The sequence below is a fragment of the Bubalus kerabau genome, chromosome 14 (genome assembly GCF_029407905.1).
Source record: "Bubalus kerabau isolate K-KA32 ecotype Philippines breed swamp buffalo chromosome 14, PCC_UOA_SB_1v2, whole genome shotgun sequence".
In the NCBI taxonomy this organism is placed as follows: domain Eukaryota; kingdom Metazoa; phylum Chordata; class Mammalia; order Artiodactyla; family Bovidae; genus Bubalus; species Bubalus kerabau.
This window is the reverse complement of record NC_073637.1, coordinates 36,185,775-36,202,573: the sequence shown is the minus strand read 5'-3', so window position 1 is coordinate 36,202,573 and position 16,799 is coordinate 36,185,775. Positions and strand designations below refer to the sequence as shown.

General features: G+C 38.0%; 1 protein-coding gene across 14 annotated transcripts in view; it reads left to right on the top strand.

Moving 5' to 3' along the window:
* Positions 1–16,799, top strand: part of NCOA2 (nuclear receptor coactivator 2) — a 285,913-nt gene that overhangs the window by 34,981 nt on the left and 234,133 nt on the right. The window contains exons 1-2 of one of the 14 annotated variants that reach the window (XM_055546226.1): positions 2,345–4,625; positions 5,281–5,470. The exons of the other annotated variants lie outside the window; for them this stretch is intronic. The gene's annotated coding sequence lies outside the window, so the exon portion shown is untranslated. Of the gene's footprint in view, positions 1–2,344; positions 4,626–5,280; positions 5,471–16,799 lie in introns of those variants that run through there. 14 annotated transcript variants of the gene reach the window in all.

Here is a 16,799-nt window from a genome sequence, read left to right as displayed (position 1 = left end):
TTAGTAATAGCAGCCCTGTCTGTCCCCACTACACGTGCGTTCATTGTTAGGAATGTTTGGCTGTATCTTAAACGAATCATTGGCAGAAGCAAGATTCACGTTGAAGGATGGTTTTGACGATTGTGTGCCTTCTGCTAGGTCTTGTTACCTTATCCTGGCAGGGAATAAGCAGTGTAACTTGCTGTGGATTAATTGGCTTTGTGCTACTCAGCATCATGTATTCACTAATTAGAAAACTGAATTTCCAACTTACAGTACTTCTCTGATCTCTTACGATAGAAGTGCTTTCAAACCATGCTTATAAGCCACTTTTTAGTACCACCATCTACAAAGAGCAAACTACAGCACATTAATCAGGGCTGATACTCACTCTACATCTGTGCATCTTAGTTTTACAAAAGAACTAGGTGTACTACTGGCTTCCTTAAATGAACATCTTCCAAAGTATGTTTAAACTATATGAGTTAAAAAAATTGAATTTATGTGGAATATTTCAGAATAAATCAGTGTGTCAAATGAGTATGAATTTTAAGTGAAATCTGTGCATTTTGATAATACATAAAAAAATTATGGAACTTCCCTGGTGGTCCAGTGGCTAAGCCAGTGTAGGGGGCCTGGGTTCAATCCCTGGTCAAGGAACTAGATCCCACATGCCACAACTAAAACCCAGTGCAGCCAAATAAAATAAATATATTAAAAAAATTACAAAGCATTTAAAATATTACATGTTTGTTAGGTACACTGATAAATATAAAGAAACTAGCAAATGTATAATGTAGTTAGTAGGACAGAAATGGGAAGTATGAAGAACATTATAAACCTCTTTTTTTTTTTTTAATTTAGGACTGTAGTAGTATTTTTTGGAACATTTACTATTTTAGTTATGCAGTTCTATGTATGTTTAGTTTAGTTCTGTATGCAGGTCAAGAAGCAACAGTTAGAACTGGACATGGAACTACAGACTGGTTCCAGATTGGGAAAGGAGTACGTCAAGGCTGTATATTGTCACCCTGCTTATTTAACTTCTATGCAGAGTACATCATGAGAAACACTGGGCTGGAAGAAGCACAAGCTGGAATCAGGATTGCCAGGAGAAATATCAATAACCTCAGATATGCAGATGACACCACCCTTATGGCAGAAAGCGAAGAAGAACTAAAGAACCTCTTGATGACAGTGAAAGAGGATGATGTATGGCAAAACCAACACAATATTGTAAAGTAAAAAAAAAAAAAAAATACAGGAAGATTTTTAAAAAATAATAAAAAATTTAAAAAAGGACAGAGTGAAAAAGTTGGCTTAAACTTTTTACTTTTAAGTTTAAACTTAAAACTCAACATTCAGAAAACTAAGATCATGGCATCGGGTCCCATCACTTCATGGCAAATAGATGTGGAAACAGTGGAAACAGTGACAGACTTTATTTGGGGGGCCTCCAAAATCATTGCAGATTGTGACTGCAGCCATGAAATTAAAAGACGCTTGCTCCTTAGAATAAAAGCTATGACCAACCTAGACAGCATATTAAAAACAGAGACATCACTTTGCCAACAAAGGTCCTTCTAGTCAAAGCCATGGTTTTTCCAGTAGTCATGTATGGATGTGAGAGTTGGACCATAAAGAAAGCTGAGCACCGAAGAATTGATGCTTTTGAACTGTGGTGTTGGAGAGGACTCTTCGGAGTCCCTTGGACTGCAAGGAGATCCAACCAGTCCATCCTAAATGAGATCAGTCATGAATATTCATTCGAAGGACTGATGCTGAAGCTGAAACTCCAATACTTTGACCTCCTGATGCGAGGAACTGACTCATTTGAAAAGACCCTGATGCTGGGAAAGATTGAAGGCAGGAGGAGAAGGGGACAACAGAGGATGAGATGGTTGGATGGCATCACCTACTCAATGGACATGAGTTTGAGCAAGCTCTGGGAGTTGGTGATGGACAGGGAAGCCTGGCGTGCTGCAGTCCATGGGGTTGCTAAGAGTTGGACACTACTCAGTGACTGAACTGAACTATTTTAGTTAAGTAGTTATTATGTCAGAGATATTAATTTTGTTTTTAAATGGCATATTTACCTAATATAAACAAACCAGGTACATTTCCAAACTAGACTTACCCATGAGGAATAATAAAGTGAATCATCAGTTTTAGGAGGGGTTAGTTATATTGACCAATCAAAAACTGATTTCTTCTGGTGCTCACATGGCACCCTTACGGCCTAACAGAATCAACAAAACTGTAAAGCAGCATTTTTTCCTTTCGAGAAAGGCTTTGGGCCAATAACAACAACTATCCTAATTTTTCTTAATTAGATTTTTACATAAATACCATTAGTTATGTGACACTTTAGAAATATAGTAGAAAGTTTTAAAAAACATCAGAACTGTACTTAAGCTGCCTTATACGAAGAATAAAGTGAAGAATTGATAAATTTCCTTGATACAGATAACCAGTCATTTTAGCCTCAGTAATAGGTATTCTTTGACTTGAAAACCTACATAATGGCTGTATTTCTTTACCTTATTTGATTATGTACAATTTACCTTTTTTGGTCTTTGATCTGCCCCTCACATCCCTTGGTGATCATGCTTCTTAAAACTCTATCTCGAATTCCTCCCTGAATTTTTCAGTGTTTTAAAATTGCCACCGGGCCAGGCTGAAGTTCCAGTCCTGCGTATGTTTTAGCCTCCTTGTGTTGTACTCAGCCAGACTTCTTTAGCCAGTGTTGACTGATCCTTGGTTCCGGGAGTCTTTCTGCCTATCCAAATCCTATTTGTGCTTTACAGCTTAGGAGATTAAGCCTCATTTAACTTTCTGGACTAAGCCAGCACACTTTTATTTCACATTTTAATGAAATTGTTGCTGCTGTTCTCTATACCTTCCATTTGGTATATAAGCTGTCATACCTTGCACAGTTCTTAGAACATCAGTAAATTCTTTTATTATTTATCTCACTTCCTGATCTTCTTTTGATATCTTCCTGAGAGCAGAGGCCTGTGTCTTCTACTTCTGAATCTATATCGAGTTCATTTCAACAGCATCTGCTTCTGTTTAACACAATTTTGCACATTATGAGGCCACACACACACACACACACAAATACCACACACAGAATTCATAAAGTCGAATTTTTAGAACTAGAAATGTTGATCGAATGTCATTTAGAGTTGAGAATATAGTCTTATATGTGTCAATTTGGTGGTGGTGGGGAATAGTATCTTCTTGAAGTCATAGTATGGCTTGGGTATGTTTTATTGTTACCTCTGTTATTTTTATTTTAGCAAGGTCTGTATAATAGTTTTTCACTTAGCTCCTTTGTAAAAATAATTTTCAAAACATCCTTAACATTTTAGATATGTGATTATTTTACAGAAAGAATTTTCAAACAGTTTAAATAGTACTACTTAATACTTGGAAACTGATTATCAAACATTTAAATTGAAACTCTTTGTACCTGTGAACTGGTTTTTTACTAAAAGCTGGAGTACTGTGATTATTGGCCCCTCTGTGCAGTAACTCCAAAATCTATGTTCTACTCCCAGCAGTGCTATTTATATATATTATTGGTGTAACTATTACTCTGTTGGTAGTCTTTTGAGTATATCTGGAAATGTAGTCCACCTCCTGAGGAAAAAAAGAGAAAAAATAGTAGTGCTTACTACCATTATTCCCACAGAGCTTCAGAAATCGGTACAAAAGTTTTCATATTAATTTCACAAATGCTGTTATTTTGCATTTATTTCATTTCAAAACAGTATTCAGTGTCTTTTAAAGAAACACAGAAGCTGAATCAAGGTCAGTGTTACAGAAGAGGGAGAAGAGAATGGTTTTAGGAATTTGTATTAAAGGAATAGCAGTGGTTAAAGGGAAGAATCTAGGCTACTAGTAACTTACATTTCTTTCTCAAAAAGAATCTTCCCTCGTGACCTAAAGAGTTGGTATGGTGTTTTGAAGGTCATGCATACAGTGAAACATATTTGGGTTTTCTTTTCCTTTTGAAGAACTATAGGAGATTTCTGCTTTGCCATGTCAATTACAGGATGTTGTGTATAGACTTAGAGTATGTGTGCATGCTAAGTCACTTAAGTCAGGTCCAACTCTTTGTGACCCTATGGACTTTGTGACCCGCCAGGCTCATCTGTCCATGGGATTCTCCAGGCAAGAATACTGAAGTGGGTTGTCATGCCCTCCTCCAGGGGATTCTTCCTGACCCAGGGATTGAACCCACAACTCTTATTAAGTCTCTTGCATTCGTAGGCAGGTTCTTTATCACTAGTGTCACCTGGGAAGACCATAGGATTAGAGTATACTGACCACTACTATCCTACATTTTGCATTTATGAATCTTTAGCATATTAAGGTAGAGAAGGCAATGGCAACCCACTCCAGTACTCTTGCCTGGCAAATCCCATGGACAGAGGAGCCTGGTAGGCTGCAGTGCATGGAGTCGCTAAGGACTGAGTGACTTCACTTTCGCTTTTTACTTTCATGCATTGGAGAAGGAAATGGCAACCTACCCCAGTATTCTTGCCTGGAGAATCCCAGGGATGGCGCAGCCTGGTGGGCTTCTGTCTATGGGGTCGCTCGGAGTCGGACACGACTGAAGTGATGTAGCAGCAGCAGCAGTAAGTTTCCCCAAGCTATCCTTCCAAGTAACTTAAAAAAAAAAAATAAAAAGCTTATTTATTTGTCTTAGTTGTGGCATGTGGGATCTTGTTCCCTGACCAGGGATCAAACCCAGGCCCCCTGCATTGGGAACACAGAGTCTTAGCCACAAGACCCTCAGGGAAACCCCCCAAGTAACTTAAAAAAAAAAATGGCCGCTTAATTTCATAGGGTGGTGTTTCTTGTTTTCCGAATCTTATTTACAGACATGTACTCATGCAGGTAATGGAAATATAATTCTGAATCAAGTACTTAGGGAAAAAGCCTTGCAATTGAGAATTAAAACAGTTTTTGTTGTTTTTTTTTTCCTTTCCTTACCAGAGCCCTTGAGTATTGGACTAAATATTTCAGTCTTGAGCCCTTTCTGAATAGTCAGTTGTGACTAAGGTCTTATAGAGGTAGTTCACATGGAAACACTGAATATCCTTAACGTTGTTATTTCTTAGATTCATAATTTGTGTTAGGTGCTGTGTGACTCCCGGTGTAGATGCTCTGTAACCCTAGTCCCTAAGTGTTGCCTGCTCCCTTCACTGCTTTAGAACAGTATACTTTCACTAGCCTCTGTCCTCTCTCCACATCCTTCACTTTTCTACCACTTCTTTCCCTCAAATGCAGCACACGAGCACTGTGGTGGCACGAGGGCTCTCATGGGCTTTGGGGAGCTGCACAGATTCCGCGTGGAGACCTGGAGTGGAGCCTGTGGCTTTCGAGGGAAGGCGGTGTAGAGAATGACGGTGCTGGTAGGAAGGCCCCTGACTCAGGTTTCGGGAGCTGTTACTTAAAGCTCCCCCAATTCACCTCCCAGGTGCGGACTTGCGTTGATTCAGATCAGTGTTTGTTCATTTTATTCCTCCCCTTCCCTGTACCTCACCCTCCATCTTTTACCAAAATGAATGGTGATGGTTAAGGGATCTTTCACCGAAAATGATTTTGTTGGCTAATTAATATCTTTCTGTATGTTTTTATTTATCTTCTTTTATGGTCAGATTTACTAATTTTCCCCTTTGCTTGTCTTCCTTTACATTGCGAAAGAAAATTTAGAGAACTGCTCTGCCACCAATACAGGTTTCTGGAGGCAGAAATGACATTGGAATCTGTAGTGTTGAATGCTTGAAAGGCATTTAAAAACATTTATGTCTGACCATATTGGAAAAAATATGAAAGAGAATATATATATAACTGAGTCACTTTGCTGCACAGCAGAAATTAACACACATTGTAAATCAGCTGTATGTCAGTAAAATTTTTTTTAAATGTCTAATTGAAAATGGATGGGCACCATGGAAGATACAAGATTTAATTGTTAATGTTCTAAAAGTCCATAGATGAGGGGGTTCCTGTGAAAGAATACTCTGGGCTAAAAAAGAACAGTGTGCTATATAATTTGGTTCTGAATTAGATGATTTAGAAATGATACAGATATTCAGAGAAAGGAACAAATATGATTGACTTTATGTAGAGATTCTTTGTTTCCAACTAGAACAGGACTTTATTCTTTGGACTTATTATTTACAGTGTTATCTGTTTAATATGGCTTCCCTGGTGACTCAGATGGTAAAAAAAATCTGCCTGCAATGCAGGAGACCCAGGATCAATCCCTGGGTCAGGAAGATACCTTGGAGAAGGGAATGGCTACCCACTCCAGTGTTCTTGCCTGGAGAATCCCATGGACAGAGGATCCTGGCAGACTGTAGTCCCTAGGGTGGCAACAACTGAGGAAACAATTGTTTTGTAAAGTCATCTGTGATACAAATTGATGATACAATCCAGCATGTTATGTCCAATCCATAAACATTCATTGGATTGAAGTGAACATATTTTTCTGTATCAGTTATTCTCTTTCCCTATTGGATAACTGTTTGCCTCAAATGAGATACCTTAAAATGGAAAAAAACTAGAAAGGTCTGTGGTAAAGAACCACATCGTTCAGCCATTGTACTGAAACTCCAGATGGGCATCAAACACTGGTGACCACATCAGAGCACACAAACAGAAGGGAGCTTCCCTACCTCAGAATTCCTACGCCGATAGGCACGGACTGCAAACAAAGTTGTTTATTTTATAGAATCTTCTGTTAGAAGGTAGAATATTGCCTTGCTCCTTCTGTTTTTTGGTATAAAACTGTTCTTTAAGTGTTGTGGGGTAATGAATAATAGAGTGGTCAACAGAGTTTAAGCTGTGCTGTCAGACAAACAGGGTTTTTCATTTATGGCCCCGTGACAATAGTCATCTATGGGATTAGCACACGGACGTGAAAGCTCACATGTTCCTTGTTTATAGCTCGAGAGAGTACAACTCTTAATTAGCATTTTTACACTTCAGCATTTATGGACTTTAGTATATACCATCTGCTTTAGTTCTCCAAGGTCCCCTTGACTCTCTGTTTTGCTGTTTCCAATTCACTGCATTTTCTCTCCAAAAAATTATAATTTTCCTTTTAAAGTCAGAATTGCTATTATCTTCAGATTAAAGTTGATTCAACATTTCCCCATGTATTTCATGGTTTTTTGCTCATATGTTTCTTCTCTCCCCTCCCCTTCCCACTCTGTGTACTGTATTTGAGAGAAGAGTTAAGTTGGCTCTCAGTCTTAAGTGTAAAACTTGAAAGCTCTAAATGATAACTTTTCCCCAGTGATCTGAGATTGGCAGCTGAGGTAATGTTCTGTCCATCTGTATTTTTCCTGGTAATAGAGACTTGAGTTACATCTGCTGTGCGTTTCACACAGCAACATCCTTTCCCTTTACCATTTTTGTACCATTCTTTAAGTCTTCTCTATTTATGTTTTGCCATTGTTGGATCCAGCAGTATTACATATAGTATTCAAGTGATGGGAAAAAGTTTTATAGTGTAAAAAGTACCTTTTTTTCCAGTACACTCCTCATAATGGCCAGTATTTTCTTGATATCATGTTAAACATTTAAAAAATTTATATATTACATGCAGAATAATCCATTTAAAAATGTCCAATTCTGTGTGTTTTGGCAAATATATATAGACAGATACAGTCACGTAGGGGCTTCCCAGGTGGCGCTAGTGGTGAAGAACCTGCCTGCCAATGCAGGAGACATAAGAGACGCAGGTTTGATCCTTGGGTTGGGAAAATCCCCTGGAGAAGGGCATGGCAACCCACTCCAGTATTCTTGCCTGGAGAATCCCCATGGACAGAGGAGCCTGGTGGGCTACAGTCCATAGGGTTGCAAAGAGGCATACATCACTGATGTGACTTGACACGTCACATAACTACTATATATAGAACAGTTCTATTCCACCCCACCCCGCTCCAAGTTTTACGGTGCTCTTTTTAGGCAACTTCAGCCATCACGCTTAGCAGCTCACAAGCCCTGATCTGTTGCTGTAGTTTTCACCTCTTCTAGAATGTCACAGAAATGAAGTCTCACAGCTTTGTGGGTCTGGCTGTTGTGGTATCAGTTCATTCCTTTTTATTGTTGATAATATTCTGTAGTATGTTGTGTCACAGTTTATTTATCCACTCACTTAAAAGACATGTGGGTTGTTTCCAGGTTCTGGCAGTTATGAATAAGACTGCTGTAAACTTTTGCCTACAGATCATATGAACATAACTTTATTTTCTCATAGATAAATATCATGAGCTTATGTATTATGTGCATATATTCTTTGGTGAAGAGCCTATTTAAATCTTTTACTTATTAAAAAAATGTTTTGTTTTGTTTTGTTTTTGTAGTTTCGAGAGTTCTTTCCATATTCTGGTCAGAAGTCTTATCAGATGTGCTGATTTGTAAATATTTCCTACCAGGATGTGTTGTGTGGTTTTTTTTTGTTTTGTTTTGTTTTTTTGTCTTTTTGTAAGTAAAGTTTTATTGGAAAACATCTAGCCTCATCTGTTTACATGATTATCTACAGCTGTTTTGCACTACAATGGCAGAGTTGAGTATTTCTTGGAGTATTTTTCAGAGCATCATTTTGCAGGACAGTGAAAGGGTCGACAGAGCCCTTGTGGCCCATGAACCCTAAAATATTTACTATCTGATACTTTCACAGGAACAAGTTGCCCCCTCCTTTCCTAAAGTTCCCCTTTGACGTGTGTTCTACCCTCCCCCACTGTATTTTCTTCATCTTTAAACTCTTTCATGCTTACGTCCTCTTTGCCTATGTGGCATTCTTTTTTTCTTTTAATTTATTTTTTTATTGAAGGATAGTTGCTTTACAGAATTTTGTTTTCTGTCAAACCTCAACATGAATCAGCCATAGGTATACATATATCCTCTCCCTTTTGAACCTCTCTCCCATCTCCCTCTCCATCCAACCCCTCTAGATTGATACAGAGCCCCTGTTTGAGTTTCCTGAGCCATATAGCAAATTCCTGTTGGCTGTCTATTCAGAATGTGTTTTGTTTTTTCATTTGTCAATTTTTCTTTGATACATTGTTCTGAGCATTGATCTTAGTACCATACCAAAAACAAGCTTTTAAAAAAGCATCTACATAGTTTGTGTGCTTTAATGTCTGCGTATGGTTTTGATTATCCTGTTGTTTTCCTTCTTTTTTTAACTTTGCCCTTCCTCCCTTCATCTCCCCCAACACGCACACATACACACACACACACACACACACACACACGTGTGTACACACACCTTTCCTTATTTATTTTTAAATTAGGTCCTTTAGGACAATACAGTAAATATCTCTGCTTCCCCCAAAAATCAATCCTGTCACACTTACGTTTAACAGACTTTGAAACAATGCAGCTGTATAGGGGAAATGAATTCTGTTCTCTGTCAAAGTTGGAAAGGACTGCTTGTTTTAACAGCTACTGAAGATGGAAGCATTTACGCCATGGTCATATAGCTTGTCAAAACTGGGTATGTTCCTGTGTTTAAAATATTTGGGATTTTCCAAACGTTACCATTTCCTCTTGATCCTTCTTAAGGAGGGCTTGGTTTCTGATTACAGTTAACCCCTACTTCACTGTTAAAACGGCCACTGAATAGACTTAAAATATGTAGTCCATTTAGAAAAATGATTAAACTGCTTACAAGTGTTGGCATTCCATTTGTGAATGGTACACATTTAGAAACATTTTGCATCCATGATAGGTGATATGTCAAAAAGTCCTCATTTTTCCTCATTAAAGTGCTAGAATTTATGTATACACATCTAAATGAATTAGAATTTCACAAACGTAATTAAATTTTCCCAGTTTTCATTGTAAATGCATGCTCTGTAGAGACATAGTTTTGTTATGAAGAAGCTAATGTTAAAATTGATAAGAGATGAGGATCAGCATACTTCCGTTTAACAATGCAGAGTTATTAGCATGGGTGGCTTTGGGCATAGACTTTTAATTTCATTTTATGAAGTTTTTTTTTTTTTAATTTGGCCTTTGAAAAAAGTTTTTGTTATTTAAGTGATGTGTTTGGTCAAAGACCATATTAGAATCAGTATTTTTAAAATAACATTTTAAATAATAGAGATATTTCAACCCTCTGATTATGTGGAAATAAATTTTTGTGTTAACTGTGGCTTTTAAACAGGTTTGTTACAAGAAAATCTCTTGGTGGGTTAAAATAACCATGAACATAAAATCTTCCATTGACCTCTTTTTAAGTCTCATGTACTGTAATTAACAACCCTTTAAATATAAGGGTGCTGTTTGTATTGCTAGTTAAATTCATAGTTAAGACTTGTAGGGCAACATTTATGTGTTGTTTTCTCTTGACTTTAATAACTTGAAAGGTGATATGAAGGTATAAATAGTGAATTTCCATTAAAATATGCTGGAAAAATACATGCTGTATTCTGATACATTTAGCTAATAACTAACTTGTCTAAAAAGTAAACATGGCTAAAAGTGACAACTCGTCTTATTTCCCTTGCCATCATTACTGTTTTACTCTAGGCTTTGTGATTTATCTATTGACACTAATTTGACTTTAGAGGCATTTAAAATGTACTGAAAAATTTGCTTGATTACATCTGGTAGATTTTATGTAGCGTAGAATATTGATACACTCCAAATAAAAAATAATTTAACTGTGTTTGTTACAGTTAATGCAGAGTAGGGTTAACTTTGGGCTTCGCTGGTGGCTCGCTGGTAAAGAATCACCTCCCAGTGCAAGACGCATGAGTTCAGTTCTTGGATTGGGAAGATCCCCTGGAGAAGGAAATGGCAACCCACTCTGGTATTCTTGTCTGGGAAGTTCTATGGACCGAGGAGCCTGGCAGACTATAGATCTTGGGGTTGCAAAGAAGTCAGACATAACTGGCAACTCAGCAACAACAACAACAACAGCAAAGGGATAACTTCAACATATGTGTCCTAGAGTTTTTATGTCTACTTTTCTTTCCTAATAGATTATAGCAAAATTTGTTTCAGCAAAATAAAGTTTAGTCTAGGAAAAGAAAGAAGCATAACAGAGATGGAACAGAGAGAGAAAAGGACTACAGAATGAGATAAAATTATTCACACAGAAAATAAAGTTTTAGGGCAGGGTATATATATTTTAAATGCAAATAAAATATAGAATGATATGCACAACGTTGATTAGAAGGAAACCATTTCTATCTAGTTCCAAAAGATTTTTGTTAGCCCAGAAGGAAACTCTGTATCCATTAAAAGCTGCTCCCATTTCCCTGTCTTGGCAGCCCCTGCAAACACCAGTCTTTGTTCTGTCTCGGTGAATTTACCTCTCCTGGACATTTCATTATAAAAGGAATCAGACAATATGTGACCTTTTATGTCTGGTCTCTTACTTAGCACAGTATTTTCAAGCTTCTTCCATGCTGTAGCATGCATTAGTAGTTAATCTTTTTCACAGCTGAATAATATTCTATCATTTGAGTATACCATAATTTGCTTACCCATTCTTCCATCAGTAGACATTTGGGCTGTTTCTACCTTTTGTCTATTTTGAATAGTGCTGCTATGAACATATGTGTGTACGTGTATTTGTTTGAGTACCTGTTTTTACTTCTTTGGGATACATAACTAGAAGTGGGATTGATGGGTCCTGGTAATTCTGTGTTAGCTCTGAGGAACTGCCCACTGTTTTCCACAGTGGCTGCATTATTTTATAGTCCCAGTAGCAATGCAGCTAGCTTCCTATTTCCCTACATCCTCACTGACATGATATCTGTTTTTATGATTGTAGCCATCTTCGTGGGTATGAAGTGATACCTTATTGTGGTTTTGACTTGAATTCTCCTAACAACCAGTGAGGAGAAGGCAATGGCACCCCACTCCAGTACTCTTGCCTGGAAAATCCCATGGATGGAGGAGCCTGGTAGGCTGCAGTCCATGGGGTTGCTAGGGTCGGACACGACTGAGCAACTTCACTTTCACTTTTCACTTTCATGCATTGGAGAAGGAAATGGCAACCCACTCCAGTGTTCTTGCCTGGAGAATCCCAGGAACGGGGGAGCCTGGTGGGCTGCCTTCTACGGGGTCGCACAGAGTCGGACACGACTGAAGTGACTTAGCAACAACCAGTGATGTTGAACATCTTATCATATGCTTGTTGGCCTCTTGTATAGCTTCTTTGAAGAAATATCTGTTCAAGTCCTTTGCTGTTTTTCTTTTGCAAAGTCACATGGCATGTGGGATGTTAGTTTCCTGGCCAGGGATTGAACCGTGTCTCTACAGTTGAGTCTTAACCACTGGACTGCCAGGGAAGTCCCAGCTGATTTTTTAATAGGGTTGTTTGTCTTTTTGTTGTTGAATTATAAAGTTCTTTATTTTAGATTCTAGACCCTTATCAACTATATGATTTGCAAATATTTTTCTCCAGTTCTATAGTCTTTTCATTTTCTTGGTTAAATCCTTTGATGCACAAGCATTTTGAATTTTGATAAAGTCCAATTTATCTCTTTTTGCTTTTATTTTTGGTGCCAAATCCAAGGCCACAAAGATTTACTGCTATATTTTCTTCTAAGAGTTTCATGGTTTAGTTCCTTTTTTAAAAAACTATATTTATTTATTTATTGGGCTACATCAGATCTTAGTTGTGGCATGTGGAATCTAGTTCCCTGACCAGGGATTGAATGTGGGCCCCCTGCATTGGAAATCTTATCACTGGACCACCAGGAAAGTCCCATGGTTTGAGTTCTTATATTTAGGTTGTTGATTCATTTTAGTTAATCTTTGTATGTGGTGTGAATAGGTGTTCAGTTTCATTGTTTTGCATGTGGATATCCAATTGCCTTTTGTCCCAGCACTATTGATAATTGTTGAATAGACTGTTCTTTCTTTTGAAATTGGGAAGTGTGAGTCCTTTAACTTTGTCCTTCTTTTTCCAATATTGTTTTGGCTCTTTGGAGCCCCTTGAGATTTCAAATATGTTGAAGGTTGGTTTTCCAGTGGCAAAAAACAGCTATTAGAAATCAAATCATTAGAGTAGTTAGGCTAATATTGCCATTTTAACAATATTAATCTTCCAGTCCATGAACATAGGATGTTTTTCTATCTATTTAGGTCTTTACATAGAGAATAGACTTATGGACATGGGGAGAAGGGAGGAGAGGGTGAGATGTATGGAAAGAGTAACATGGTAACTTACATTACCATATGTAAAATAGATAGCCAACAGGAATTTGCTGTATGGCTCAGGAAACTCAATCAGGGACTCTGTATCAACCTAGAGGGGTGGGATGGGGAGGGAGATGGGAGGGAGGTTCAAAAGGGAGGGGATATATGTGTACCTATGGCTGAGTCATGTTGAGGTTTGGCAGAAAACAACAAAATTCTGTAAAGCAATTATCCTTCAATAAAAAAATAAAAAGAAAAGCAAAGATTGTGAAAAAAATACATATTTAAACTTTAATTTCTTTGAGGAGTGCTTTGTAGTTTTCATTGCACAAGTCTTTTACCTGTTTGATTTAATTTATCCCTTGGTATTTTATTTCAAATGCCATTATAAATGGAAAATTGTTTCTTAATTTTCTTTTCAAAAAGATTGTTCTTTGCTGGTATATGGCAACACAGTTGTTTTCTGTACCCTCATCTTGGACTCTAGCAGAAGGGACATGTAAAATAAATTCTGGACAATAGAATTTGATGGCCAAAATAATGTGGGAGAAGCATAGTCCAAACACAGGAAACTCATTGAGCAACGATTTATTAAACTACCTTCTGTTTTGGTGGTAGGGGGGAAAAGAAGAACAGTATTAGGGGGAAAAACATGTATAACAGCTCTAAAAGAAAACATATAGGACAGCAAAATGTAGTGAGAGGGCAAAGAAAAGATGAATTTAATCTAGATTTAATGATGTTCCCTGTTTTGTGAAAACAGCTAGCCATTTTAATCGTACCATCAACTATTTGATGTTAAATGAAGTAATGAATGTAACAGTAACGTTAAAAACTGGCAAAGCATTTTAGAAACATAAGGAGAAATGATTACTTCTGTGCTATTGGTTTTTATATCAATTTGTGTATCAGTCAGCTAACAGGGAAATCAGTGTGTTTTTTGAGACTTTGACTTTAAAGGGTTAATCAGCAGTACAGTATGACTTGGGCTTCCCTGGTGGCTCAGAGGGTAGAGCACCTGCCTGCAATGCGGGAGACCCGGGTTCAATCCCTGGGTCGGGAAGTTCCCCTGGAGAAGGAAATGGCAATCCACTCCAGTATTCTTGCCTATAGAATCCCATGGATGGAAGAGCCTGGTGGGCTACAGTCTGTGGGGTCGCAAAGAGTTGGACACGACTGAGCGAGCTCACTTCACTCACTTCACAGTATGACATACTTGCTTTGGGGAACAAAATTATTTATTTATAGTTATTAAACATGCTTCCATATTGAAATATGTAGTGTACAGAACTCTCTAGCCTTTATTCTTCCCCTTTTCACATTTTAAATCATTGGAACAATAGTTTCTATAATAGATTTTTTTGTAATCCATGATTCTTAGGAGGACAGCTGTTAGGGCTGTGTTTTCTCTCCCTCTTGCTGTAAGAATGGTGAGTTAAATGTTTTTGTTTGTGCTCACTACAGGAACATTTACTGAGAGAAAATAAGAGGTCGACTTTTAAAGAGAGACAAGGACTATAAAATCATTCTCTCCCATAGTCTTTCTAAATTCTGAGAACGCAGGTAAAAATTATCCTCGTTAATTGTATGTTTAGTCAGAGAAGTGTGAAAACATTTAGCTCCTGTGTAGAAATAGTTTTGTTTAAATACAGTATTCCTCTGCTTCTACCGAAGTAGAGAGAACCACTCAGTCTCAGTCAGAATCACAAAAGAGGTAGCTCAGTTTGAGAAACTTCATGTGTCATTAGATTAACGTTAGTGTGGTATACATGTAGGACAGAAGGATGAAAAAAAAAAAATTCCTTATGATGGAAACTGCAAATTTAAGTTCCCAGCATCTTTTTCTGTACCTGATGTCCATACCAGGTTTGGCTGCTGACTTGACTCCAAACTTTTCTGTTGAATTTTGGGTCATGGCCTTAGAAACCTTTTCAGCCTCCTGCTTCAGTCAGGATTTCAGAGTTAGTAGGTGACAGACAACTGTTTGCATCTTATATCAAATGAAAGTTTCAAGAGGGTAGTTGGCTAGTTCTTTATTTTATCCATCCACCTGTCCACAATGCCCAGTGGTGTCTGACACAAAGTAGAGGCTTGATAAATGTCAAAATAAAGAACAGATATCTGAGAGAACTCTACTCAATACTCTGTAACGTCCTATATGGAAAAGACTCAAAAGAGCTGACTTGTTCAGTCACTAAGTCATGTCCAACTCTCTGCCACCCCAGCCCACCCCATGGACTTTAGCATGCCAAGGTCCTCTGTCCTTCACTATCTCTCAGAGTTTGCTCAAACTCATGTCCCGTCGGTGATGCCGTCCAACTATCTCATCCTCTGTCGCCCACCCCCACCCCCGCCCCCTTTCCTCTTGCTCTCAATCTTTCCTAGCATCAGGGTCTTTTCTAGTGAGTCAGCTCTTGGTATCAGGTGGCAAATCAGAGTGGTGTCATCTGCATTTCTGAGGCTGTTGATGTTTCTCCTGGCAGTCTTGATTCTAGCTTGTGATTGGGCTTCCCTGGTGGCTCAGAGGGCAAAGAATCTGCCTGCAGCGCAGGAGACCCAGGTTCAATTCCTGGGCCAGGAAGATCCCCTGGAGAAAGGCATGGCTACCCACTTCAGTATTCTTGGCCTGGAGAATTCCATGGACAGAGGAGACTGGTGGGCTACAATCCATGGGATCACAAAGAGTCGGACATGACTGAGCGACTAACACTAAAAAAGAGTGGATATATGTAAAAGTGATCACTTCACTCTACACCTGAAACTAACCCAACATTGAAAATCAACTATACTCCAAAATAAAAAAAAGGACAAGTATCTGTCTTAGAAAGTATTTGTGAGACAGGCAGGCTTGAAGCCTCTTAACTTTGATTCTTTTGTTTAAGCATCAGAATCTGTTCCCCTTTATGTGGATATTTGCATGTTTTTATTAGCTTAGGTCAGCATAGTCTCCCTTCTGGTTTTGAATACTCTTGCATGTTCTTCATACTGAGCGTGGCTGATCTGGCCACGTGCCATACATATGGTTGACATCTTATAGTAACAGAGAAGTACGTTTGATGGCTTGATCAGTATTCATTTCCCAATACATAACAGCTTAATTTTGTTGAATTTGCATTTAAAACATCATAGACAGTGCGCTAATTACTGTGGTGTCAGTGTGGGTTTAGACAGCTGACAGAGCAAACGTTTGAGGACCAACAACAGCGCCAGAACACCTTTAATTACAACAGGCTTTCGTCGGCCTCGTCTTTCTCAAAATAAATTCATTATATTGGAGGTGTTCAAATCTCGGAGAATAATAAACCACCAACTTCTTCAAAATCCACTTTACAAGAAGGATAAATGTCTTGTTTAACTCTTGTGTGAGTAAAGTTCTGTTATTTTTTTAAGATAGCTGTTAGGCAAATGTATTTTTCATAGAGGCCTTTAGCATTAAGTAGGGGCTTGTTTTAATTATTATTAATATTAAACTTTTAATAATATTCATGGAAGACATTGCAGTATTTTTCTGGTTGATCTGTTGTCGAAATTTTGTTACTCAAGTTTAAAAACATACAGTTTTAAATTTCATCAAAGATGCGGGTCAAGTGTCCCTATTCCCAGAACTGTTGTATTTAGGATTATGTCACATT